Source organism: Bombyx mori, chromosome 28 (assembly GCF_030269925.1).
Source record: "Bombyx mori chromosome 28, ASM3026992v2".
NCBI classification, from domain to species: domain Eukaryota; kingdom Metazoa; phylum Arthropoda; class Insecta; order Lepidoptera; family Bombycidae; genus Bombyx; species Bombyx mori.
In genome coordinates this window covers 2,811,779-2,838,633 of record NC_085134.1, presented here as the reverse complement: position 1 = coordinate 2,838,633, position 26,855 = coordinate 2,811,779, and the positions used below count along the sequence as shown (strand labels likewise).

At 42.8% G+C, this 26,855-nt stretch overlaps 1 protein-coding gene across 1 annotated transcript in view; it reads left to right on the top strand.

Moving 5' to 3' along the window:
* The window catches only part of LOC101741412 (pikachurin), a 141,418-nt gene that overhangs the window by 34,398 nt on the left and 80,165 nt on the right, over positions 1-26,855 (top strand). The gene's annotated exons all lie outside the window — the stretch shown is intronic.

The following is a 26,855-nucleotide window of genomic DNA, read 5'->3' as shown; positions in this document are numbered from 1 at the left end:
ATGCGGGCGGAATGTCATCGATGCATCCAGGGTAACGCCCAGGTACTTGACCTTCCTGGCCCAGGGTATGGGTTGTCTAAAGAGAGTAATCGGGGGTGTGAGATTCCTCCTCCTAATCCGGGAGGAAATCCGTGTGGAGCTTCCCCTCTGAAATAGCACCGCAGTACTTTTCGCTGGGTTGATGTCTATGCGCCATTTTCGGAACCACTGTCCTAGGGCTAGGGCTGCGCTCTGAAGCTTCTTCGCGATTAGGGACTTATTTCTACTAGAATAGTAAACAGTCGTGTCGTCGGCGAATAAAGCTAAATGGGTCGGCGGCGACCGGGGAATATCGTTGACGAATAAGCTAAATAGGAGGGGTGAGAGGACAGAGCCTTGCGGGACTCCAGCTGTGAGAGGTCGTGGGGAGGAGCGGGTTCCCTCGACTCGATATCGAAAAGAGCGGTTCGACAAGAAGTCCCGTATGATGAGCACGAGACTATCCGGCACGCCCATGTTGAATAGTTTGAAAATCAAACCATTGTGCCAGACTTTGTCGAACGCTTTTGCGACGTCAAAGAAGAGAGCTCCCGTGTATAACGGTTTTGGTCGATTAAGCCCCACAAGAATGTGCTCCGTGAGGCGGTGCACCTGTTGAACGCATGAGTGATTTGTACGGAATCCGAATTGTTCATCGATAAGAATGCCCTTGGATGACACGAAGTCTCTGAGGCGTTTGTAGAGCAGACGCTCATACAGTTTGCCTAGAGACATGAGGAGGCTAATCGGGCGGTAGCTCGTCGGATGATTTTTTGGTTTACCGGGTTTATGTATGCCGATAACGTCCGCTTCTTTCCACACCGCGGGAAAGATACAGTTCGCCATAGCGGCATTGAAAATAGATGCCAACATCACGATGAGTTGGACGGGTAGAAGTTTAATAACGCGGTTGGATATACCGTCGGAACCGGGAGCCTTGCGAGGACGTAGGTCTTTGATCAAGTCTTTAACTTCCATCGGGGTGACGGGTGGTAACGCATCAGAGGGTGGCAAGGAGGCTCTGCGTTCTACCTCACTGTCTACTAATTCTACATGAACAGGGTCCACGGATTGAGTGCTGGGCGTGCACTGGGTTTGCAATGTATCGGCCAGCAGCTCTGCTTTTTCGTCATCATCGAACGCCGCGAGTCGGCCTGAGGGGCCTACGAGGGGGGGCATAGTTACTACCGTATCCGATTTGAGAGTACGAGCTAAGCGGTAGTAAGACCTTTGGGAGGGCGCGAGTCCTTCTAAGAAATCAGACCATCTGGCATCTCGGACTTCGGCGATGCGAGACTTTACGTCGCGTTGTAGGGCACGCATTCGAATACGATTTTCCGCGGTAGGATACCTGTCGTAGGCGCGTATCGAGGCGTTCTTAGCTCTAAGGAGTTCCCTAATATCGTCGGACAATTTGAAGCGGTGAAGGAAGTCCTCCGCTACAACTTGTTTCGATGACCTATCTAATGTCGAGGTGATGTGTGACGTTAAGATGTCTATGGCTTCAGCGGTATCCTGAGGAGACGGGATAGAGTCCGGGTTAAACGGGAGCGATGGTGGATCAGATTCAGCCAGGCTGATGCCCAGCGTGTGCCAATCCACCACAGTCCTCGTGACGGGAACGGAATCGGGAGCGCGACCGAGCTTCATAACGACGGGACGGTGGTCTGAATCTAACTCTGAAACTACTTCGATCGAGTGTAAGCGCAGAGTTACGTTTTTTAATAACGCTATGTCGAGTATATCCGGGCGATGCGCGATATTTAGCGGGTAGTGAGTCGGGGTTAGCGGAGCGACGATATCGAAGGCGAGATCATCGACTAACGCGTCAAGCCGCCTGCCATTCGGGGTTGTGGTGTGTGAGTTCCACCTGATGTGTTTACAATTTAGGTCGCCCGCCAGAATGACAGAGCTCCCCATACCGAGCAGCGCCTCGATATCACTGCTTAGAACGATCTTATCCGGTGGAAGATAAACGGACGCGATAACGATCGGCGCGTGTCCCGTCAGTGAGATTCGGCACACTGATGCTTCGATATTAGCGAGCGCGGGAGGATCGAGCGGGACGCAATGCAGGGCTCTTCTATAGTAAATGACGGTACCACCACCACGGGCAGAGAGCCTGTCGTTCCTGACCATGTTATAGTTCGCGATTTTAGGGTCACGGCGCGCGGGCTTAAGTAGGGTCTCCTGCACTAAAAAGATATCAATTTGGTGGTCACGCAAAAAGTCAGAAACCTGATCACGTTGATTTGCGAGACCGTAAGCGTTAAAAAATCCTATCGTTACGGATAGGGGCTTTATTCTACTTATATACGCCATTGATTACCGGCGGAGTGAGGGGAGGACGTACGTATTTAATGACGCGTATACGTCGGCGTATTCCTGCACAACGGCGATAAAGTGTTGTGCAGTGGAGGCAGCGCGAATGGCGTCGCCCAAAGCGTTAACGCGCTCAAAGTTGATCGACTGAAAGAAGTCGATCGCTAAAGCGAGATTGTCGGACGCGGTCGGAGGGCAAGTCGCGGGAGAGGGACGAGTCGCGGGGGCGGGACGAATCGCGGAGGAGGGAGTTGTAGCCGTGTTCGTGTACGGCAGCGGTTTTGCCCAGGCCGAGACACTGGGCACCGCCGCCGGAACGAACGCTGGCTTAGCCTGCGACGCAGAGGGTGCCGAGGCTTTGATGTCTGGGCCGGAAGCTCGGAGGCGGTTTTGGCGGGCGACGCGGCGATTTATTTTAGGGGCTCGGGGGCAACCACGGTAATTCGCGGGGTGACCCTGTGTTCGACACAGGACGCAGCTAGGCGGTTCCGTCGCGGTTTTTTGGTCGCGAGCGCAGAGGGCCGTGGCGTGATCGCCCAAACACTTAACACATCGGGGGCGCGCGTGACAGTTACGGGAAGAGTGCCCGTACAATTGACAGTTATGGCACTGGCTAGGAGTGCCTTTTTTATGGGGGGCTTCGACAGCGATACCAGAGAGCCTACAGACGGTCTGTGTGTTAAAGATTTTCTTACCCTCGGGGGTAGGCTGGAGAGCGACTAGAACCATATTATATGGCTCCCTACCGCGACCGGTGTGCATACGGTGCACAGAATTCACTGGTAGGCCTTGTTCTAACAGGTCGGCTTTTACGAGCTCTACATCTAACTCTTTAGGGATTCCGCGTATTACAACGCGGAGTTCGCGCTCCTCCTGGAGCGTATACGTATGGAAACTTATACGCTCCTTACGGAGGTAAGAAGAGAGGGCCCTATGGTCGTCGGGTGTTTGAACCTTAATTTGAATGCCGTTCGCGAGGTTACGGGCATTCGTGAAATTTATATTTTTGGCCTTAAGGGCCAGGCAAACTCGATCCCAAGCTGCCTTCTCCTGAAGGATAACCGGGGGAGGGGTCTGGGTTTTATTTTGTGCCACCGGACGCGGCGACGGAGTGGCACGGGCTGGGGGCGCAACGGGAGTCTGAGGGCGGGGGCGCGACGCGTTCACGGCTTTGCTAATTTTAGCGGCCGCGGGAGCTCGAGACTCCGCGGCACGCTTCTTACCCTTCTGTACCAGGGTGAATCCATCCGTCGATGAGGCGGGGGCGAGGTCGACCTCCATGTCCGAGTCAGAGTCGGAGCACGAGGAGGCGGGTGCAGGCGACCTACGAGCAAGTGTAGGTGTTTTAGAGGGCGCGACGGAGGCCGCGGATGATCGCTCAGCTGAAACGATGGTCACGGCGGACGACGCAGCAGCTTTTCTCGCCAGTATAGGCGACACGGGAGCGGACAGAGGCTGCGGTGCTCAATGCAGAAGCTCTGCACGCAGGTACAGGCGACGCAGGAGCAGCGAGCGCGGCGGAGTCCTCGAGAGGGCTCGCAGTGTGATTGGCCTTGAAGGCCAAAAACTCCGAGGCGAGCTGTGGGTGGCGAAGTCGGAGGAATTCCGCGAATACAGCGTCCATGATCGCTGAGTACCCAGGTGGGGCGGCCCCGGGTCTTGAAAACACTCGCCTTGCGGCGAGGCCCCAACTTCTCGGACCTGAGCGGTTCTATTGAACACAAGTGGCAATGCGGCGCGATTACTACAGGACAAAGAAAAAGCACAACAAAACAGAAATTACGAAAAGAAACAAAACAAATAAATACTTGCAGGAAACCACTTTGTCGGCAGATGTACCACGAACACAGAAACAACAAAAGGAAACAAAACAAATAAAAACTTCCAGAAAGAGCACTTAGTCGGCAGATGTACCACAAACACAGGCCGCGCGAACAATGGCCGGGCTAACAAAAGCCGGGCGAACAAAGACCGGGCGATCGAGTGGACGATGAGCACGTCCGCACGTGACGGGTGCCTCTATCGGAATGATTGTGCTTCCTTCGATTGGCTCAATAGAGTTTTTGAACACATTTATTGAACATATCTATATACATATTAATACGTGAAGCAAAAACTTTGTATCCCTTATTACGAAAATTGCGCGGACGGAGGAGTATGAAATTTTCCACACTTATACAGAATACAGAGAAGAAGTGCACAATGCTAATATTTTTTTAAGTAATGCATAAAAGATACATTAAATCAATAAAGAAAACATTACACACACTACATACCATGTATTTGACGCACACACGCATGCATACTATTTATTGTCAAACTTTTGTTCTTGACGTCTGTTGTCAAATTGAGAATAGATTAAATATTGTTTGTCTTTATTAATTTTTTTTTATAGTGTAGTCTTGGCGAAATTTGTGATTATAGAAGTATAAAATACAATCATAATAGTGTACAAACTTACAATCCCAATTAATTATAGTCGAATTTCGACTACTGCGGGACCTCTAGTTTATTGAAATCGATAGAAAGATCAAAGTTTTTGATTGGAATGTTGGATATTAGAACTAAAATGATGTTGAAATTATTAAAAAAATTGTAAAGCGAAAAACGTTTCGTTGAATTGGTGTTGGCTTAAATTTGTGTTACTAGTCTAACCTCAGCTTTCTGACCTATCCATGAATTGACTTTTTGAAGTGAAAACTTCTTTAGAATCGTTGTGATTTCAAACCGGATGCAACGGAAAAAACGACAGGTAAGAGACACAAATACAAAAATGTGTAGGATGAATGAGACAGAAATATACATACTATTTAATACAGCGCCATCTGTGAGATTTTTTAATACTAACGTGTGTATGAAAGCTCTTGTAGTGAATTTTAATTTAGGATTATACGTGAAATTAAAATATCAATTCACAGAGGGCGCTACCTTACAATTATTTACTAATGACAAAATTTTACATATACTTAAGACGTTTAGGATTATTGTATTTTAATTTTGGAAGGTTTCACTTCTACCACGTGTGAATTGCACACATGTTTTTTTTCCCTACCTTATCGCTGGTAGCTTAGGGGGGCTATTCCAGCAACGCGCGGACGGGTAGGTGAGCTCACGGGCTCAACCTGAGAGAATTTGCTAACACTAGCCCTAGCAAGGGCAGTGCTTCGCAGAATCTACCATTGGATCGGAATCGCGACCCACTGAGAAGATCCGCCGAGGAACTCAGTAGGCTGTTTCTGTGGGTCAGACGACGAGTTCGATGAGGATGATGACTGGTGCTTGAGGTTGATTTGAGAGAGAGAGAGAGAGAGAGAGAGAGAGAGAGAGAGAGAGAGAGAGAGAGAGAGAGAGAGAGAGAGAGAGAGAGAGAGAGAGAGAGAGAGAGAGAGAGAGAGAGAGAGAGAGAGAGAGAGAGAGAGAGAGAGAGAGAGAGAGAGAGAGAGAGAGAGAGACAGAGACAGAGAGAGAGAGAGAGAGAGAGAGAGAGAGAGAGAGACAGAGACAGAGACAGAGAGAGAGAGAGAGAGAGAGAGAGAGAGAGAGAGAGAGAGAGAGAGAGAGAGAGAGAGAGAGAGAGAGAGAGAGAGAGAGAGAGAGAGAGAGAGAGAGAGAGAGAGAGAGAGAGAGAGAGAGAGAGAGGTGGGTGGGTGGGTGGGTTTCCAAAACAAAACTTCACGAGAACTGCGTATATTGCACGAGAAGCATAACAACGTTACAGAGAGATCCGAACTGTACTACGGCTCGGACACGAATGAATCAACGCTACACAGCACGGCCGTATTTATAGGACTTCGTACACGTCAGCGTGTTTACAAGTATTAAACACGTGAGCGTGTTTACAAGATTTTAAAGTATTGAAATTACAATAAAAGGGACTGCTTAACATCAATTTCTTATCACAGAGTAATTAGTTGATGATCAGTAGGTAAATAGTCATATCTGCGCCGACACGGCCATACTGACAGGCGGTGCGCGCTCTGCACCGGCCTCGTTGATTCTCGTAGGTTTTTCTTTGATTCTCATTGACCTGCAGGAATAAAAAGTTTCTCTGAGTACCGCATCTGTTATACTTGCGTTACTTGTAACTATGTAGGTTTGAGACTTATTAATGCGATTTGATTGTAGGGTTCTCGGAGGGTATAGTAGGGTTCTCGGAGGGTATAGTAGGGTTCTCGGAGGGTATAGTAGGGTTCTCGGAGGGTATAGTAGGGTTCTCGGAGGGTATAGTAGGGTTCTCGGAGGGTATAGTAGGGTTCTCGGAGGGTATAGTAGGGTTCTCGGAGGGTATAGTAGGGTTCTCGTAGAGTTCTCGGCGGTTCTCGTAGAGTTCTCGGCGGTTCTCGTAGATTTATTTAAGGTGTTCGGATAAGGATGTTGTGTAGTGTGATGTTGTGGCGTACACTGTGGTACTTATGTAGTGGGCGTACACTGTGGTACTTATGTAGTGGGCGTACACTGTGGTACTTATGTAGTGGGCGTACACTGTGGTACTTATGTAGTGGGCGTACACTGTGGTACTTATGTAGTGGGCGTACACTGTGGTACTTATGTAGTGGGCGTACACTGTGGTACTTATGTAGTGGGCGTACACTGTGGTACTTATGTAGTGGGCGTACACTGTGGTACTTATGTAGTGGGCGTACACTGTGGTACTTATGTAGTGGGCGTACACTGTGGTACTTATGTAGTGGGCGTACACTGTGGTACTTATGTAGTGGGCGTACACTGTGGTACTTATGTAGTGGGCGTACACTGTGGTACTTATGTGGTGGAATTTTAGTAATCAAAAATAAAAACTTATCTTTGAGTGTTGATTTTGTTGCTCGACCATGCTGATTTGTGAAGTAGATGTATAGGCTCATCGGCTGTTGCTGGGGGGTAGTCTTCTTCCGCCGATATGGTTAAATGGTCTCCAGGTTGTTGCTGAGCGGAGGCGGCATGTGATCCCACTTCTGATGACGGAGGAGAAACGCTGAAGGAATGTATTTAAAAAGTGTGACGTCACCATTGCTGACGTCACGGTCATTAAGTTCTCGACGAATGACTCATATTTGGGTTTCCAAAACAAAACTTCACGAGAACTGCGTATATTGCACGAGAAGCATAACAACGTTACAGAGAGATCCGAACTGTACTACGGCTCGGACACGAATGAATCAACGCTAGACAGCACGGCCGTATTTATAGGACTTCGTACACGTCAGCGTGTTTACAAGTATTAAACACGTGAGCGTGTTTACAAGATTTTAAAGTATTGAAATTACAATAAAAGGGACTGCTTAACATCAATTTCTTATCACAGAGTAATTAGTTGATGATCAGTAGGTAAATAGTCATATCTGCGCCGACACGGCCATACTGACAGGCGGTGCGCGCTCTGCACCGGCCTCGTTGATTCTCGTAGGTTTTTCTTTGATTCTCATTGACCTGCAGGAATAAAAAGTTTCTCTGAGTAGCGCATCTGTTATACTTGCGTTACTTGTAACTATGTAGGTTTGAGACTTATTAATGCGATTTGATTGTAGGGTTCTCGGAGGGTATAGTAGGGTTCTCGGAGGGTATAGTAGGGTTCTCGGAGGGTATAGTAGGGTTCTCGGAGGGTATAGTAGGGTTCTCGGAGGGTATAGTAGGGTTCTCGGAGGGTATAGTAGGGTTCTCGGAGGGTATAGTAGGGTTCTCGTAGAGTTCTCGGCGGTTCTCGTAGAGTTCTCGGCGGTTCTCGTAGATTTATTTAAGGTGTTCGGATAAGGACACATTAATGACAAGGATAACATTAATTTCTTATCACAGAGTAATTAGTTGATGATCAGTAGGTAAATAGTCATATTTGCGCCGACATATATATGTACACATACACACGTACATACACATAAACATATATTTGACTTAAATCCCTTTCGATAGTGGTAACCCAGATTAAAAGTCAGAAAAAAATGTTTTTTTTTTTTTTTTTTTTTTTTTATTGCCCTTGTAGACAGACGAGCATACGGCCCACCTGATGGTGAGTGGTTACCGTCGCCCATGGACTTCAGCAATGCCAGGGGCAGAGCCAAGCCGCTGCCTACCGCTTAATACTCTCCACAAGCCTCGTTTGAAGAAGGACATGTCATAGCGCTCGGGAAACACCGTGGAGAGGAGCTCATTCCATAGCCGGATGGTACGTGGCAAAAAAGACCTCTGGAAACGCACTGTGGATGACCGCAGTGGCTCCAGGTAGTATGGATGAACTCTACTCCGGTGGCGGGCGGTGCGATGGTAAAAACGAGATGCCGGTATCATCTCGAACAATTCCTCAGAGCACTCCCCATGGAACATACGGTACAAAATACAGAGGGAACCGAAGTCCCTCCGCAGACCCAGAGGTTCCAAACGATCCGTGAGACCGGGATTATCGACAATCCGAACGGCCCTCCTCTGTATGGAGTCAAATGGAAGAAGCTAATGTGAGAAGAATGTTTGCCTAATGTGAGAATCAAACCCACGACAACGCAACAGTCGCGAGTGCTCTCTATACATACACTGCCGTCTGGTATTAGGTCTGGTATTTCGTTTCATATAACACTTGGCCAGTTCGTATAATACTAATCTATTTGAGCAACGTCTAATGCGTATGGTAATTTCTTTAATAATTCCTGTAACAAAGTAACCCTGGGCGCCGGTAACTTTATACCCGGTACCAGTGTGCCGCGACCTCGGTTCATTCACCCCACGCGCTGGTATACATAGACCGATGAACGTATAGAAGTTAAAATTCAATAATAAAAAAAACATAATAGAAAATAAAATTAAAATAATTGAGTTGTATTATCATTGTATCATCATTAATTAAAATAACTGAATTGTATTATTATCACATAAGATTTTATTTTTTGTGATAAATCACCTGTACCTACTTACGTTTTTATTTACTTACTTTTATTACATTGATGAGTGGATGAGCTCACAGCCCACCTACCTGGTGTTAAGTGATTTCCGGAGCCTATAGATATCTTTAACGTAAATGTCGCTACCCAACTTGAGGTATGAGTTCTAAAGTCTCAGTTGAATTACAACCGCTGCCCCACCCTTCAAATCGAAACGCGTTACTGCTTCACGGCTGAAAATAGGCAGGGTTGTGGTACCTACCCGTGCGGACTCACAAGAGGTCCTTCCACCAGTAATTACGCAAATTATAATTTTGCGGTTTTGATTTTTATTACACGGTGTTATTCCTTCACCGTGGAAGTCAATCGTGAAGATTTGTTAAGAACGTATTGCATTAGAAAAATTGATTCCCGCCTGCGGGATTCGAACATCGATGCATCGCTCGATACGAATGTACCGGACGTCAAATAAGACTAAGTAACCCAAGCTTTTCACAAATATTCTTGACTTTTTACATATTATATTGTATTTAGATTTAATGTTATCCAAGCTGAATCAGTATGTTATTGAAAGCGCCAAGATTCAGGAATATCGTAAGTTTTGAGCATAATATTATAATAACCGATAAATTATCTTTGTACAAATAATTTATTCACCCCGGGTATCCCTTGCTTTCGAGCAGAGTTCCCATTGGCTATACGCAAGACCCGGCTTTAACCGGGTGAAACAATAGAAACTTTTCTTAGTAAAAAGGAATTCTAGGGCTAGGCTGTGATCTTGGCTATCGGACTTTTTGAGTACTGAATAAAAAACTTACTGTATATGAATAGCATAATTGCCCTCCCGTTACCAAACTAAGAGGGATTGTTTAGCTAATATCACCACCAGCATAAATAAATAAAATAAATACTACCACACACAGTACCTACCTACGATTAACTATTTAATCCATCATTTTCCGAAGGATCCGTCCGGAAACAAGACAGTTTACCTTGTAAGGGTTGAGAAAGCGACCTGAACGTCAGTCTCCCCCTAATATAACTTGACCATAGATATATAACAAGATTACGTCAGAAGTGTTTTAAAGTTTGATATCGTTTCGACTTTTGAAGTGACATTTTTTTTGTTTCACTATTTCCAAACACATTAGGATGAAGTCGATGCTAACCTATTTGGATGGGACGTAAGACGCTACACTGGACGCTCTATTGTCATTGTGAAAATATATGTTTAATATAAAACCTATAGGTATATATATATATATATATATATATATATATAAATGAATTGCTGTTCGTTAGTCTCGCTAAAACTCGAAAACCGATTTAACTAATTTTGGTCTTGAATGATTTGTGGAAGTCCAGAGAAGGTTTAAGAGGTAAATCAATATGAAAATGCTCGGAATTAAATAAAAATAACAATTTTGTTTTTCCTTTGATGTGTCCCCCGTCGGACGGATTCCTTTTGTTTGTTTTAAGTTTATTTTATACAAAAGTTTAGGTCTTTTATTTATCGATTGAGGCACTACGAAGTCTGCCGGGTCAGCTAGTAAGGAAATATAATTTAAATACTAATGAGGCTACTATTAAGATTTTCATGCCTCATCGCTAATCCTTTTTTTCTCCTGCTACGCCCCCGCTCACTCACTACGCTTCCGCTGAGTTTCCCGCCGAACCTTTTCAAAGCGCGGGAAACTCAGACTGACGTTATTGGACTAGATTTCATGTCGAACTTTTCGACAAGTTCGGCGAGTACGGTTACAATGTCTTTTATGTGGATACTGGAGCGTGAATACAACAAACACCAACCCTTATGAAATAAGGTCAATGCTTCAAATGTTATCGGAAAAATTACTACCTTGTTCACTGCCAAAATAATATCAATACTCAATTCGTGTTTTTACTACAAACAATATAAATAAGAATGCCATATCTATTCGTTCGTGATTCTGTGTTTCACCCCTCAACATTTGTAAGACTTTCCCTCCAGCGACACCTGTATTGTTTCACATTACGTCTCTTTGTATTGCTATATACGTCGTGTATCTTAAAAAAAGGCCAGACTGACAAATAATTGATTACATACATTGTTCGCTTGTATTTAATTATATTCCAGTTTTAATAAAGAACTATCAACGAGCAGTTTAATTAGGTTTTCTGGAAGACTTTAGGTGGGCACGAGAATGCGTAAGACTGTGTTCATTGAAGCAAAGTTGCATAATGAGCTTTACAAGTATTATTATAACACTAAATTATGCGATAACGAATAAAAGTATAATAAATAAATAAATAAATGGGTGAGGGTATACGCCTAGAATGTAATTTTTATTTATTGAATTGTTTGTGTGAAAATACTTGTTGCTACGTTATTTTGTTTGTTTGTTCCCACAGACTATATAAGATGGGCTTAATATTTGAGTCTTATCGTTGCCGCCGCTGACTACTCCCCGAATCCTGATCACGCAGGAGCCAGTCACCGTCGACGCCCTAGACACGTCCTTACGGATCCATCAGATCCAATAACCTTTGCATTAGACGCCTTCAGCTCTAACACTAGGAGCAGGCTTAGGGACCCCGGTAACCGTACTCGTCGAACTCGACAAAGAGTTCGCCGTGCAACCTAACCATGAATCAGCTCGCTGAGCTTCTCGCCGGATCCTCTCAGCGGGTCGCGATTCCGATCCGGTAGTAGATTCATTCGCGAAGCAGCTGCTCTTGAGCTGTTAGGTCTCCTTCGGAGGCGCTCGGGCATTTGTAGGAAACCCCTCCTGGCTGAGCCTTTGCTCGCCCACCTGTCCTGGTGAAATTGGAAAGGCCTCCGGGCCACCAGTAATTCTTCAATCATAAAAAAAAAAAAATGAGTTACTGATGGCCGCAAAATAGTGTTTTTTTGTTTGCTGACACAGTATACCCGTAAATCTTTGAAGCAAATCCAAAGTAAATAGCAGTTACAGCCACCCGAGATATTAGATTTTTTAATGTTATTGTGTTAGAAAACGCAACGTTCGTTGAAGTCGTCTTGGCCTAAGAGATAAGACGTCCGGTGCATTCGTGTTGAGCGATGCACCGGTGTTCGAATCCCAGACGGGTATCAATTTTTCTAATGAATTACGTACTGACCAAATGTTTGAAGGGTGGGGCAGCCCTTGTAACTACACTGAGATCTTAGAACTTATATTTCAAGGTGGGTGGCGCATTTACGTTGTAGATGTCCATGGGCTCCAGTAACCACTTACCACCAGGTGGGCTGTGAGCTCGTCCACCCATCTAAGCTATAATAAAAAAAAAACGTTCGTACGACCTTTCGCGATTTCTCTATTATACACAAATATATCATTCACCATATGTGAGCTTTCGCGTGTACCGAGTTTACAAAACTCTCGCTTCCTCGCCGGATTAACTGCTAACCATAGAGTTTCGTACGAACACGTATTACGGATGACAACATGTGTCATGAACGTCTCTAACGCTGGGCTTACACGAATACGTGTTTGGGTTCCGAATAAATAAGCAGTAGTCTTTATTCTCTTCTCTGCAACATTTGATAGGTTTAAGGCGTGTATTACGTAAACATTTTGATTATATTAGGTCACACTCTTTTTTTATTGTTGCTTAGATCGGTGAATGAGCTCACGGCGCGTCTAGTCTTGAGTTACCGAAGCCCATAGACGACTACAACGTGAATTCCGCGGCCAATTTGAGATCTAAGCATCAGTTTTAAAGTACAGTGGCAAAAATAGACAGTGCTGTGTGGTAACTACCCGTATAGGCTCAAAGGACGCGCCACGCTAGTTGGTCGCTTTTCAACATAGATTTTATAACATAATGTGCTCCTTACCTACAACCTCCTTATATACCTACATAGAGACTATTTGGCGGGAACGCTGGGAGTGACGTTGTGTGATATATTTTGTTTAGTTTGTTTAGTGTTTCTTCAGGTTTAAATGCGTAATAACGGTGGCTTATTAACTGTTTAGTATCTGTGAAAGTGCACAAATGTGGGAAAATATAGCCGCTGTACGTATCTTCTCGGGATCCTCCAAAAAGTACACTAAAAAAGTCTTAGTGAATGACCACCAATTTACTGAGATTATATTTCATCCCATATCATCTTATTTCATTTCACATTATTATTATTGTTCATATAAAAATACACACATATAGGTATATAAAAGATTAGGCTGTATGGTGTGTCACCTTGGCCTTTCCAGTTGCAAAAATAAAACTACTACTACCTCCACAGGCCAGAATTCTGACAGCTGTTTGTTATTTATCACTTTTTCATCAACAGAATTCGCCCCGCCACAGTATTCCCACGCGGCCTGCCCACGTCTAATAATACTGATGTTAACCTAATGACATTCGTTTGGGTACAACCGTAATTACAAAATAAAGTGTTAGGATTCTACGTACCTACTTCAATTACATGTCACTTAAATCTTGTAAATCATAAAACCATATTTTATTCACTATTAAAATCGTGCTACTTATTAAAGTTTATTTAAAAAGAAGCTTTATTACATCTTATACCTAGGCAAAAGTTATGTACCATTTTCTCTGATTTTCTTAAGTTATTGAAAAGCTTCAGTGTTACCAATAAGAAATTTCTGGGGTGTCCTTTTTTCCTTTTTTTAAATTTAAGTACAATAGAGGAAATGTAATATTAATATTGTTTAATGTTGGAGATACATTAAATTAACACAATAATTCATACAACTTCGCTTCTCCCGTTCCCGCCAAAAATTCCATGGTATATTTTTTTTAACTTTACCATCGGGAAAGGGATTATGAACAAAAATTAAGGAGCATTAGTTGCCATCTTTAAATTAATAAGTGAAAGAAAACTTTGTACCCTTTTTTACGAAAATTGCGCGGACGGACGAGAATGAAATTGCCCACACTTATAGAGAATATAGAGAAGGAGTACAGAATCTTAGTATTATTTTTTTAATTATGCAAATAAATTCATTAAATCAATAAAAAAAACATTACACACACTACGATGTATTTGACACACACATGCGCATTATTATATACTTTTTGTTTGTGACCGAACTTTTGTTAATGTTTAAAGTCTGTGGTCAAATTGAAAATAAATAAATTAATATTGTTTGTCGTTAATACTATTTTGTCTACTATAGTATAGTCTTGGCGTAATCTGTGATTACAGAAGTTTAATAGTCTTTGACAATATAATCATAATTAATAATGTTCAAACTTATAATTTCAATTAATTATAGTCGGATTTCGATTACGGGGGACCACTAGTAACAATAAATATACATACTCTCCCAATTACGTATATATAAGAAGAAGTATATATAAGACGTATATATAATAAGACCTTCCTTTGTTTTTTTTTTTGTATTAGTTACGTGGTCGAGACCGTATAGGACGTGTAAGTATAAATCTATATCTTCTATACTAATATTATAAAGAGGAAAGATTTGTTTGTTTGTTTCGAATAGGCTCCGAAACTACTGAACCGATTTGAAAAATTCTTTTTCCATTAGAAGCCGACATTGTCCCTGATGAACATAGGCTACTTTTTTTTAATTTTTTTTTATTTTATTTTTTTGGTTTCATGTGTGTTTTAATGTTTCCGAAGCGAAGCGAAGGCGGGTCGCTATATTTAATGCCTCGACATTAGATAGGTCATCGAAACAAGTTGCAGCGGAGGACTTCCTTCACCGCTTCAAATTGTCCGACGATATTAGGGAACCCTTAGAGCTAAGAACGCCTCGATACGCGCCTACGACAGGTATCCTACCGCGGAAAATCGTATTCGAATGCGTGCCCTACAACGCGACGTAAAGTCTCGCATCGCCGAAGTCCGAGATGCCAGATGGTCTGATTTCTTAGAAGGACTCGCGCCCTCCCAAAGGTCTTACTACCGCTTAGCTCGTACTCTCAAATCGGATACGGTAGTAACTATGCCCCCCCTCGTAGGCCCCTCAGGCCGACTCACGGCGTTCGATGATGACGAAAAAGCAGAGCTGCTGGCCGATACATTGCAAACCCAGTGTACGCCCAGCACTCAATCCGTGGACCCTGTTCATGTAGAATTAGTAGACAGTGAGGTAGAACGCAGAGCCTCCTTGCCACCCTCTGATGCGTTACCACCCGTCACCCCGATGGAAGTTAAAGACTTGATCAAAGACCTACGTCCTCGCAAGGCTCCCGGTTCCGACGGTATATCCAATCGCGTTATTAAACTTCTACCCGTCCAACTCATCGTGATGTTGGCATCTATTTTCAATGCCGCTATGGCGAACTGTATCTTTCCCGCGGTGTGGAAAGAAGCGGACGTTATCGGCATACATAAACCCGGTAAACCAAAAAATCATCCGACGAGCTACCGCCCGATCAGCCTCCTCATGTCTCTAGGCAAACTGTATGAGCGTCTGCTCTACAAACGCCTCAGAGACTTCGTCTCATCCAAGGGCATTCTCATCGATGAACAATTCGGATTCCGTACAAATCACTCATGCGTTCAACAGGTGCACCGCCTCACGGAGCACATTCTTGTGGGGCTTAATCGACCAAAACCGTTATACACGGGAGCTCTCTTCTTCGACGTCGCAAAAGCGTTCGACAAAGTCTGGCACAACGGTTTGATTTTCAAACTATTCAACATGGGTGTGCCGGATAGTCTCGTGCTCATCATACGGGACTTCTTGTCGAACCGCTCTTTTCGATATCGAGTCGAGGGAACCCGCTCCTCCCCACGACCTCTCACAGCTGGAGTCCCGCAAGGCTCTGTCCTCTCACCCCTCCTATTTAGCTTATTCGTTAACGATATTCCCCGGTCGCCGCCGACCCATTTAGCTTTATTCGCCGACGACACGACTGTTTACTATTCCAGTAGAAACAAGTCCCTAATCGCGAAGAAGCTTCAGAGCGCAGCCCTAGCCCTAGGACAGTGGTTCCGAAAATGGCGCATAGACATCAACCCAGCGAAAAGTACTGCGGTGCTCTTTCAGAGGGGAAGCTCCACACGGATTTCCTCCCGTATTAGGAGGAGGAATCTCACACCCCCGATTACTCTCTTTAGTCAATCCATACCCTGGGCCAGGAAGGTCAAGTACCTGGGCGTTACCCTGGATGCATCGATGACATTCCGCCCGCATATAAAATCAGTCCGTGACCGTGCCGCGTTTATTCTCGGTAGACTCTACCCCATGATTTGTAAGCGGAGTAAAATGTCCCTTCGGAACAAGGTGACACTTTACAAAACTTGCATAAGGCCCGTCATGACTTACGCGAGTGTGGTGTTCGCTCACGCGGCCCGCACACACATAGACACCCTTCAATCTCTACAATCCCGCTTCTGCAGGTTAGCCGTCGGAGCTCCGTGGTTCGTGAGGAACGTTGACCTACACGACGACCTGGGCCTCGAATCTATACAGAAATACATGAAGTCAGCGTCGGAACGGTACTTCGATAAGCTATGCGTCATGATAATCGCCTTATCGTAGCCGCCGCTGACTACTCCCCGAATCCTGATCATGCAGGAGCCAGTCACCGTCGACGCCCTAGACACGTCCTTACGGATCCATCAGATCCAATAACCTTCGCACTAGACGCCTTCAGCTCTGGGAGCAGGCTTAGGGACCTCGGTAACCGTACTCGTCGAACTCGACAAAGAGTTCGCCGTGCAACCTAACCCATGAATCAGCTCGCTGAGTTTCTCGCCGGATCTTCTCAGCGGGTCGCGATTCCGATCCGGTAGTAAATTCATTCGCGAAGCAGCTACTCTTGAGTTGTTAGGTCTCCTTCGGAGGCGCTCGGGTAGCTGTTAGCAAATCCCACCCCTCCTGGCTGAGCCTTTGCTCGCCCACCTGTCCTGGTGAAACTGGAAAGGCCTCCGGGCCACCAGTAATCCTTCAATCATAAAAAAAATATATATATATATTTAATGAAAAAAGGTCATGTAACTATTTACTTCCATTTTTGAAATGAAGTTGTCATGTTTCTCTTTGTTTTATTTGAAAAAAAGGAGTCCACGGGGTTATGAACATAACGCCTCATTAAATTGATATTCGAGTGGATTTGGAAGATGAAGCCTGTCCTACATGACAATGATTGATCGCATAAAACATGTTTATGATTTGGAGTCATTTACGTGTTTATAAATCAACACAGACGTGTTTAGGTATAAATCACCACAGGAATATTGCGTTTAGGAACACAGGAGCAATACAGTAAAGAGATTTCCCGTTCGAACTGTATTTTATCGAAATGTGTTGCACACAATGCGGCACATTTGAGTATTACACCTTATCATGCAGGATCCAGTCACCTGATCATGCAGGAGGCAGTCACCGTCGACGCCCTAGACACGTCCTTACGAATCCATCAGATCCAATAACCTTTGCATTAGACATCTTCAGCACTAACACTAGGAGTAAGCTTAGAAACCCCGGTAACCGTACTCGTCGAACTCGGCAAAGAGGTCGACGTGCAACCTAACCCATGCGTCATCCCGCTGAGCTTCTCGCCGGATCTTCTCAGTGGGTCCCGATTCCGATCCGGTAGTAGATTCATTCGCGAGGCACTTGCTCTTGAGTTGTTAGGTCTCCTTCGGAGGCGCTCGGGCAGTTGTTAGCAAATCCCACCCCTCCTGGCTGAGCCTTTGCTCGCCCACATGTCCTGGTGAAACTGGAAAGGCCACCGGGCCACCAGTAATCTTTCAATTATAAAAAAAGAAACTATTACACACTTCTTCTCTCTTCTTCTTCTTCTCTTCTTCTTCTTTTTTTCAATAAGCACAATAGTATTGAAATAATTCTATCGTCATTGGCATTTGATATGAAATGAAAAAGAGGTTGGTAAGAATCCACTGAATGCAAGCAGAGCAGGGGACCGATTTTTGTGGCGAGGCTTGGGGGAGGACTATATCCAGCAGTGGACCTTTTTTTTTCTTATTGCTTAGATGGGCGGACGAGCTCACAGCCCACCTGGTGTTAAGTGGTTACTGGAGCCCATAGACATCTACGACGTAAATGCGCTACCCATCTTGAGATATAAGTTCTAAGGTCTCAAGTATAGTTACAACGGCTGCCCCACCCTTCAAACCGAAACGCATTACTGCTTCACGGCAGAAATAGGCAGGGTGGTGGTACCTACCCGCGCGTACCCACACGAGGTCCTACCATCAGTAATCTGTGTGTAGAATAGAGTCGAAAGTCTTCGTGTCCACAGAATCGGGGATGATGTAAGTTCTCTTGATGTACAAATGTGTTTAGAGATCATTCTGCAGTGTTAGTTAATTAAGCGTAGAAATCGGATGTGGCCCGACGGGCGGCAAGTTAAAGGAAGCATACGCTGAGTTTGGCGAAGTGTTCGCCTGTATCTTGGCATGTAGTTACATTGTCGTCCGTAACCATGCGTTTTCGATTCGAGTTTATCAGATTTATTTTATTGTTAACTAGCTGACCCGGCAGACTTCGTAGTGCTCCAATCGATAAATAAAAGACCTAAACTTTTGTATAAAATAAACTTAAAACAAACAAAAAGAATCCGTCTGACGGGGGACACATCAAAGGAAAACAAAATTGTTAATTTTATTTAATTACGAGCATTTTCATGTTTATTTACCTTTTAAACCTTCTCTCGACTTCCACAAATAAAATTCAAGACCAAAATTAGCCAAATCGGTCCAGCCGTTCTCGAGTTTTAGCGAGACTAACGAACAGCAATTCATTTTTATATATAGAGATCTATTGCGTTTGCGGGAAAAGCAGTTTACGGCTCACCTGGTGGTACTGGAGCCCGTCTCACGCCGTCATCCTCTTTGAGACATGAGGTCGGAGCCTCAGTCGTATAATGGCTGTCTCAAGGTGGAACGCAAAACTGCTTCGTGACAGAAACACGCAGAATTATGTACCGATCCGTATGAAGGGTAAATTGACGAGTGGGCGCCCTAAAACTTTGAAAAAAAATTATTGAAATTGTACCAATTCGTGCGACGTTGTCAGTAATACCAGTCATTTAAAGATGCGAAAAATGATATTGAAACTCATTACGAGAAAGGAACATATAGTACTAATTAAGCAAACTGCAACTTATTTCATAATTTATGTACCTACATTTAATTAATTGACTATAAGTTGGTGCTCTCCAGAGCACAGATTAATAAATAGCTACCCCACAGCATAGCGCATACCAATGAAGGCTTGTTTTCCACTATTGATTATAAAACACGGGTTTTGATAATATATTCTAACCACATTTAAAAAAATGATTGTTCGTTCGTAACAACAAATATTATGAAGCTTTCAAGACTTAATAATGTAAATCTTATATATAAAATTCTCATGTCACAATGTTAGTTACCATACTCCGCTGAAACGGTTTAACCGATTTTTATGAAATTTTATATGCATGTTCAGTAGGTCTGAGAATCGGCTACCTACTATCTATTTTTCATACCCCCAAGTGATAAGGACTGTCCACCCCTAATATTTATTTTTTGGACAATTTTTTTTTTTGTTATAATGAGGCATTATGTGTTTGAATGAGGTTTTGTTATTATTTTTTTGGTCTACACTAGAAATTCCCTAGAAATCTTATATATGGCAAAACAACGTTTGCCGGGTCAGCTAGTAATAATATAAGTACTACTACTATCCATCCCTGTTCCCGTTATCTGGGGTCGGGTCTCCTCACTCTACGGCCCCAGGCTGATCTGTCCTGGGTTGTCGGTTTTGGCAATTGGGATTTCTTAATGTCTCTTTCGATGTTTGACCACCAGGTCGATCGTGGGCGGCCTCTACCTTTCTTTTGTTCTGGCAAGCTTAATGCGATTTTCACCAGATGGTCTTCGTCCCGTCTCATGATATGGGCATACCATCTAAGGCGATTTTCCGTCATTTTCTCTGTGATTGATGTGACTTTAAAGCTCCCCCGTATGTGTTCGTTCCGAACTCTGTCCCCCACCCAGCGAAACGCAAATAATAATATAAGTAGGTAGTTTAAAAATGCAACAATAAATGTGCTTAAATAGAAAACCGAACTAACAATTAATGTTATCTTTTTTATCCCGTAGATGCTGATTAGGTCATTAGAGCGAACTTATAAAATCATTGCATCGACCCTTGATGCGTATTACAAATTTTCAAGTCTTTTTTTTATTGCCCGTGTAGGCAGACGAGCATACGGCCCACCTAATGGTGAGTGGTTACCGTCGCCCATGGATTTCAGCAATGCTAGGGGCAGAGCCAAGCCGCTGCTTACCGAAGTCGTCTTGAAGTCGATGAAAATTACTTTACAATTTAGTTATAGACAAACAAACAAACATACATACCAAGCTAAGAGAGAGAAAGAGAGAGAGTATTCTTTATTGTACACCAAAAAACAAATAAGCAGTGCGATACATTAAATACAAAAAAGTATTTTTTTTTATTATTTTTTTATTGCCTTTGTAGGCAGACGAGCTTACGGCCCACCTGATGGTGAGTGGTTACTGTCGCCCATGAACTTCAGCAATGCCAGGGGCAGAGCCAAGCCGCTGCCTACCGCTTAATACTCTCCACAAGCCTCGTTTGAAGAAAGACATGTCATAGCGCTCGGGAAGCACCGTGGAGGGGAACTCATTCCATAGCCGGATGGTACGTGGCAAAAAAGATCTCTGGAAACGCACTGTGGATGACCGCAGTGGCTCCAGGTAGTATGGATGAACTCTACTCCGGTGACGGGCGGTGCGATGGTAAAAACGAGACGTTGGTATCATCTCGAACAATTCCTCAGAGCACTCCCCATGGAACATGCGGTACAAAATACAGAGGGAACCGAAGTCCCTCCGCAGACCCAATTGGCAGTCTTATCACTAAAGCTAATTAAAGCATATTAATAAAACTAAGTGTATGGTTTAATACCGAGCTTAAAGAGTAATAGTATATATTATTATGTTGTTTCAAGAAGATAGTACCTAAAACGCCTAGCCCATAGACACAGCCCACTGAGTTTCTCGCGGGATCTTCTCAGTGTGTCGACATTCCGATACGGTGGTAGATTCTGCGAAGCACTGTTCTTGCTGGGGCTAGTGTTAGCAAATTCTCTCAGGTTGAGCCCGTGAGCTCACCTACGCGTCCGGACGCTACGCCCGGGCGTAGCTGGCATAGCCTCTTAAGCTGCCAGCGAATAGGTAGGGATAAGTACGCAAAACGCAAGTATATAATGTAAACTAAGTCTAAGTCTAGGCTAGACGGAGGGGAGGAGTGAATGGAGGAACATAGTCCTAACAAAAGTGCTCAGTAAAGGTCACGACCCTCAGAACTGAGGAATACGACGCACAGAGAGAGAAGACTAGTCTAACAGGCGCTAAATTCAGATAGCTATGTATTCTAGAGCTCTGATCTAAATTCTCGATCACCATGTTCACATTTCATCAAAATGAAATAAGACTAATCAATTGATAATTTTATAGGGTATTATGTTTTTATTTACGCAGTACAGTATCTATATATTAATACGTGAAGCAAAAACATTGTATCCCTTTTTACGAAAATTGCGCGGACGGAGGAGTATGAAATTTTCTACACTTATAGAGAATATAGAGAAGAAGTGCACAATGCTAATTTTTTTTTTAAATAATGCATAAAAGATACATTACATCAATAAAGAAAACATTACACACACTACATACCATGTATTTGACGCACACACGCATGCATACTATTTATTGTCAAACTTTTGTTCTTGACGTCTGTGGTCAAATTGAGAATAAATTAAATATTGTTTGTCTTTATTAATATTTTTTTATAGTGTAGCCTTGGCGAAATTTATGATTATAGAAGTCTAAAATACAATCATAATAGTGTACAAACTTTCAATTCCAATTAATTATAGTCGAATTTCGACTACTGCGGGACCTCTAGTCTTTGTAAACTAATAATAGATAAACCAGAACATTTCTAAGAATGTCTTCGACATTGACACTAGAAAAAGGCCACGTCTCAACTATCCGGGAACAACGTAAGCGATCCTCCATTCAGAAACGAATAGCGGAATAATTGAGAAAGAAATAAACAATATTAAAAGTTAGCTACAGCATTTTCTTGTGTTAGGGGCTTTGAATGTTTGCCAAATTAAGCTCCGGTCTCGAATTCGAAAACGGTTTGAGCTCTTGATAACAACCGCTAGTTAGATGTTAAGTTAAAGTTTCTGGCAACGATTAAGAAACGGGGAACGCCGGTGGTACGGTATCTTGAACATGCAGGGGTTATTACCGCTCATTTAAGTCGCATCGAGTTTGAGGAGTAAGTAAAATAAGTGTAATTAAGAAACCTTCTACATTCAGAGATTTTATTTAAACTAGTGGCCCCGCAGTAGTCGAAATTCGACTATAATTAATTGGAATTGTAAGTTTGTACACTATTATGATTGTATTTTCAACGCCAAGACTACACTATAGAAAAATATTAATAAAGACAAACAATATTTAATCTATTCTCAATTTGACCACAGACGTCAAGAACAAAGTTTGACAATAAATAAATAGTATGCCTGCGTGTGTGTGTCAAATACATGCTAGTGTGTGTAATGTTTTCTTTATTGATTTAATGTATCTTTTATGTATTATTTAAAAAAAAAATTAGCAATGTGCACTTCTTCTCTATATTCTCTATAAGTGTGGAAAATTTCATACTCCTCCGTCCGCGCAATTTTCGTAAAAAGGAATACAAAGTTTTTGCTTCATGTATTAATATATAGATACTCACGTTAGTTAGACGTGTTACGTCAAGACTTTCGCAGTAATATTTTTTGACGTGACAACGTCTTATAATTCGATGGAGCCGGCTGCACGCACGAAAAAACATGACTCTTGTGGCGTTACATCGCTCCGAGGCGTTCCATTCAAGGCTTGAAGTGCAAGCGAGAGCGCGCAACGAACAACAAAGAGGAACAATCGGCCTCCGCGTTCGGCAGCGTTCGACATCTGTCTCTCTTCTACTTGAGGGAGCGATGCATCCGCGTGGACAGCTGCTATACAATAATACATTTACATGTTTTCGTCAAGTATGAAGTTCAGTGAAAAGTGAATGTGGTGTCATTTGTTTATAGCAACGATAATTGCGATAATTGAAAAATGAAACCATTCCATCAGTATTTTCTTATGACGTTGTCACGTTCAACTATCGTCAGTAAACCGACTTTACAGACAACCGATTTTTTTTATTTTAAGCGGGAGAAGTGAATTGCATATTGTGAAATGTATCATAAGTGTTCGAACAATTAGATTTAGTTTTAACTAGCTTTTGCCCGCAACTTCGTCCGCGTGGAATAGTTCCTTTGGCATAACGCTAAATTTTACCCGCGACTTCATTTAGGTAGAAAGTGAAAATATTTTTGAATAACAGAATGTTTAGGAGCTATTTAAGGTACCAAAATCACGCTTTTAAACCGACTTCAAAAGAGGAAGTTATCAATTCGATCACAATTTTTTTATCTATGTATGTTCATGGAGAAATCCAAAAAAATCTATTATTTTCAAAGCCTATCTTGGGTGAAGATTTGGGTGTTTCTTGCTATTCTTCTTATTCTGTGCCGCCGCGCATCGTCCGGCCGACGCCTTGTACATCAATATTACGCGCTTGATCATTATTTTGCTGCGGTTTTAAAACTGCGATATCTTCTCATACTCATTAAGATCTATGATACTCATAGCGAGATACTCATTAAAATCAAGCGAGGGGAAATTTCTTTAAAATTAACTATGTACTTGTAATGAATAACATATTTATTTGGATAAGGATATAATAACACTTTCAGAAATAATGCTTTATTTTAGAACAAATTTGGTTAGCATAAAAAACGTTATAGTGAGACAACCTTAACATAAAGACATATTATGCTGTCGGAGACTTTTTTTTGATGTTTTAAAGGGGAACAATTCTGTCATACATTATTTTAGCGAAACTTTAACCGTTTCTGCAGCGCACGCAGCGGAAGCTCTCAAAAGCGAAAAAAACCCCGATTTTGAAACATTCTTTATTGGTTCTCTTATCTTAGCGTGATGTTATATAGCATATAGCCTTCCTCGATAAATGGGCTATCGAACACTGAAAGAATTTTTCAAATCGGACCAGTGGTTCCTGAGATTAGCGCGTTCAAACAAACAAACACACTCTTCAGCTTTATAATATTATATTATAAAAAGTATTGTATTATATTACTAGCTGACTCGGCAGACTTCATAGTGCCTTAATCGATAAACAAAAGACCTAAACTTCTGTATAAAATTAACTTAAAACGAACAAAAGGAATCCGCCCGACGGGGGACAACATAATCAAAGGGAAAACATAATTGTTATTTTTATTTAATTCCGAGAATTTTCATATTTAGGTATCTACCTTTTAAACCTTCCCTGGACTCCCACAAATAATTCAAGACCAAAATTTGCCAAATCGATCCAGCCGTTCTCGAGTTTTAGCGAGACTAACGAACAGCAATTCATTTTTATATATATAGATAAAGATTTGTAATTTGCTGAAAGTTTTTATTTATTATCCCGAGACCTAGCGCGTAACGTAGCGCGTATTCAAATACTTGAGTCGTCTATTATCAAAGCCGGCAATCTGACTTTTGGACAATGATTGGTAAATCAGAAAAACGAATTATTGACTTTGTATTCCATTGGCAGTCACAAAACTCTTCGGAACGACATCTTACATAAATAACAGGTTAACTATTAACCTTTATTTAATGCAGGTTTTGAACCGTATTCTTTGAAGGAGACGATTATATTCAAATCAATCTGAATTGACATATCAATAAAAAAAAATTGTCCAAATGCACAGATTGCCACCTTTGATAATAGACGACTCACTTATGAGCCTAAGAACATTTCGAAGAGAAGACGATCAAAAGTATTACATAAATTAAACGCGACTACAGACTTCTTTCATATAAGAGTTTTAGTGTTGTTGTGGGCGTACGTTCGTGTGGAGTTATATGATCATGTCCTGAATACCGAAATAGGAAATCACGTGTTCCGAGTCTTAAGTCTTTTCGAGTCGTAACAGCGGACTTTAAAAATAAAATCCCCAAAAATAACGTAAATTCTAACTTCGACATTCTAGCCGTGTTGTGTAACAATATTTTGTTTGTTAGTTATATTTGTTTGTTTGTGCATCAAGCAAAAGTAATGGACCGATTTTGTGAAGGTTTTGTATTTAAAGGCCTTCCATACAGACACAACCTATTTAGTTTCTCCTCGGATCTATTCAGTGAGTCGCTTTTCCGATTCGGTGGTAAATTATGGGAAGCACTGACGGACTACGGAAAGCAGTCGACGTCACCCCAATCATTTCGGATCCTCCTGATCCACTAACTGTGCTTTTAGGTACCTCAAGCACCGGTCATCGTTCTTGTCGAACCCGTCGCTTGCGACGAAGGGCTCGACGAGTAAATTAACCCTCAGACACAGTCCACTGAGTTTCACGCCGGATTTTCTTAGTGGGTCGCGTTTCCGATCCGGTTGTAGATTCTGCGTAGCACGGCTCTTGCTAGGGTTAGTGTTAGCAACGTCGTCAGGTTTGAGCCCCGTGAGCTCACCTACTTGTTAGGTTACATAGCAACATAGGTGACATAGATAGATTAGGCAGGGTTAAAAAAAAGCTAAGCGTACTAAAGAGACAAGCTAACGCAACTGCTTTAGGCATCGTTTCTTACTGATAGTATGTTAGATACGCTGTCTTCAACAAACTAAACTAAAAGTTGAGGACCTAAGAAAAAATTAAGTGTAATTTACACGTGCTAACATCAAGATATTGGGCACGTGTCAATTCGAGATCTCGTAAAAACGCCCCTTAACCTCATCTAATTCATTGTACGTTATTATTATTCATTTAAAATTAAGACACCCAGCGTCATCAGCATGCTCTTCCCTCCAGGCGTTAAGTTAATTAGTCGAGATTTCTCAGCCCCATTGATAGGACGTCGCTCCCTGAAATTATATTAATTTGCTCCCGTCTCCTTTTAGCGAATTGTATTTGACATGCCTTCGTCTTCGTTTGTAAAGTTTAAATTTGAATACTTGCTGTGTGCACTGGTGAACTATGTGTTCGTAACTGACATTTATGAGCTGTTTTTCCAAGTTTTTGAAGTGAAACTTCTTTCTCGACGTAGGAAGGAAAAAACGTATGTAACGTTTTTCGGTTACGCGCCATCTTAATTTCTTCCGTTACGCGCCATGTTTATTTTATTTCTATTTAGTTTGTTATCAACAGATGTCGCTGCACGTAAATTCAACAATTCCTGAATCGCGGTGACGAGATGTTACGCAGTTGATAGACGTTCTCGTAGTTCTCTTGCTAAATCATACCTACCTGGCGTCGGATTACCATGATCATGCAGTTGGTTACCCCGGGGTGCGGCTGCTCCATTGCACTGCGGAGTGGTTGACCCTTGCAATTATTTTTATATTATATATGTTTCACTTCTATCGTGTGTGACTAGCACATACACAACACACACTTTTTTAAAGCGGCATGACTTACCTTTGTACGAGTATATGTGTCGGAGACGGTCATTAGTTTAGAGGTGACAACATGATCGTGATGTCGTCGGAGCTCGGCTAACTTCGTGCTACAACAGAGCTAGCCGATGGAGGCACGCATTCTTGAAGAGCGGTACCTCCGTCCTAA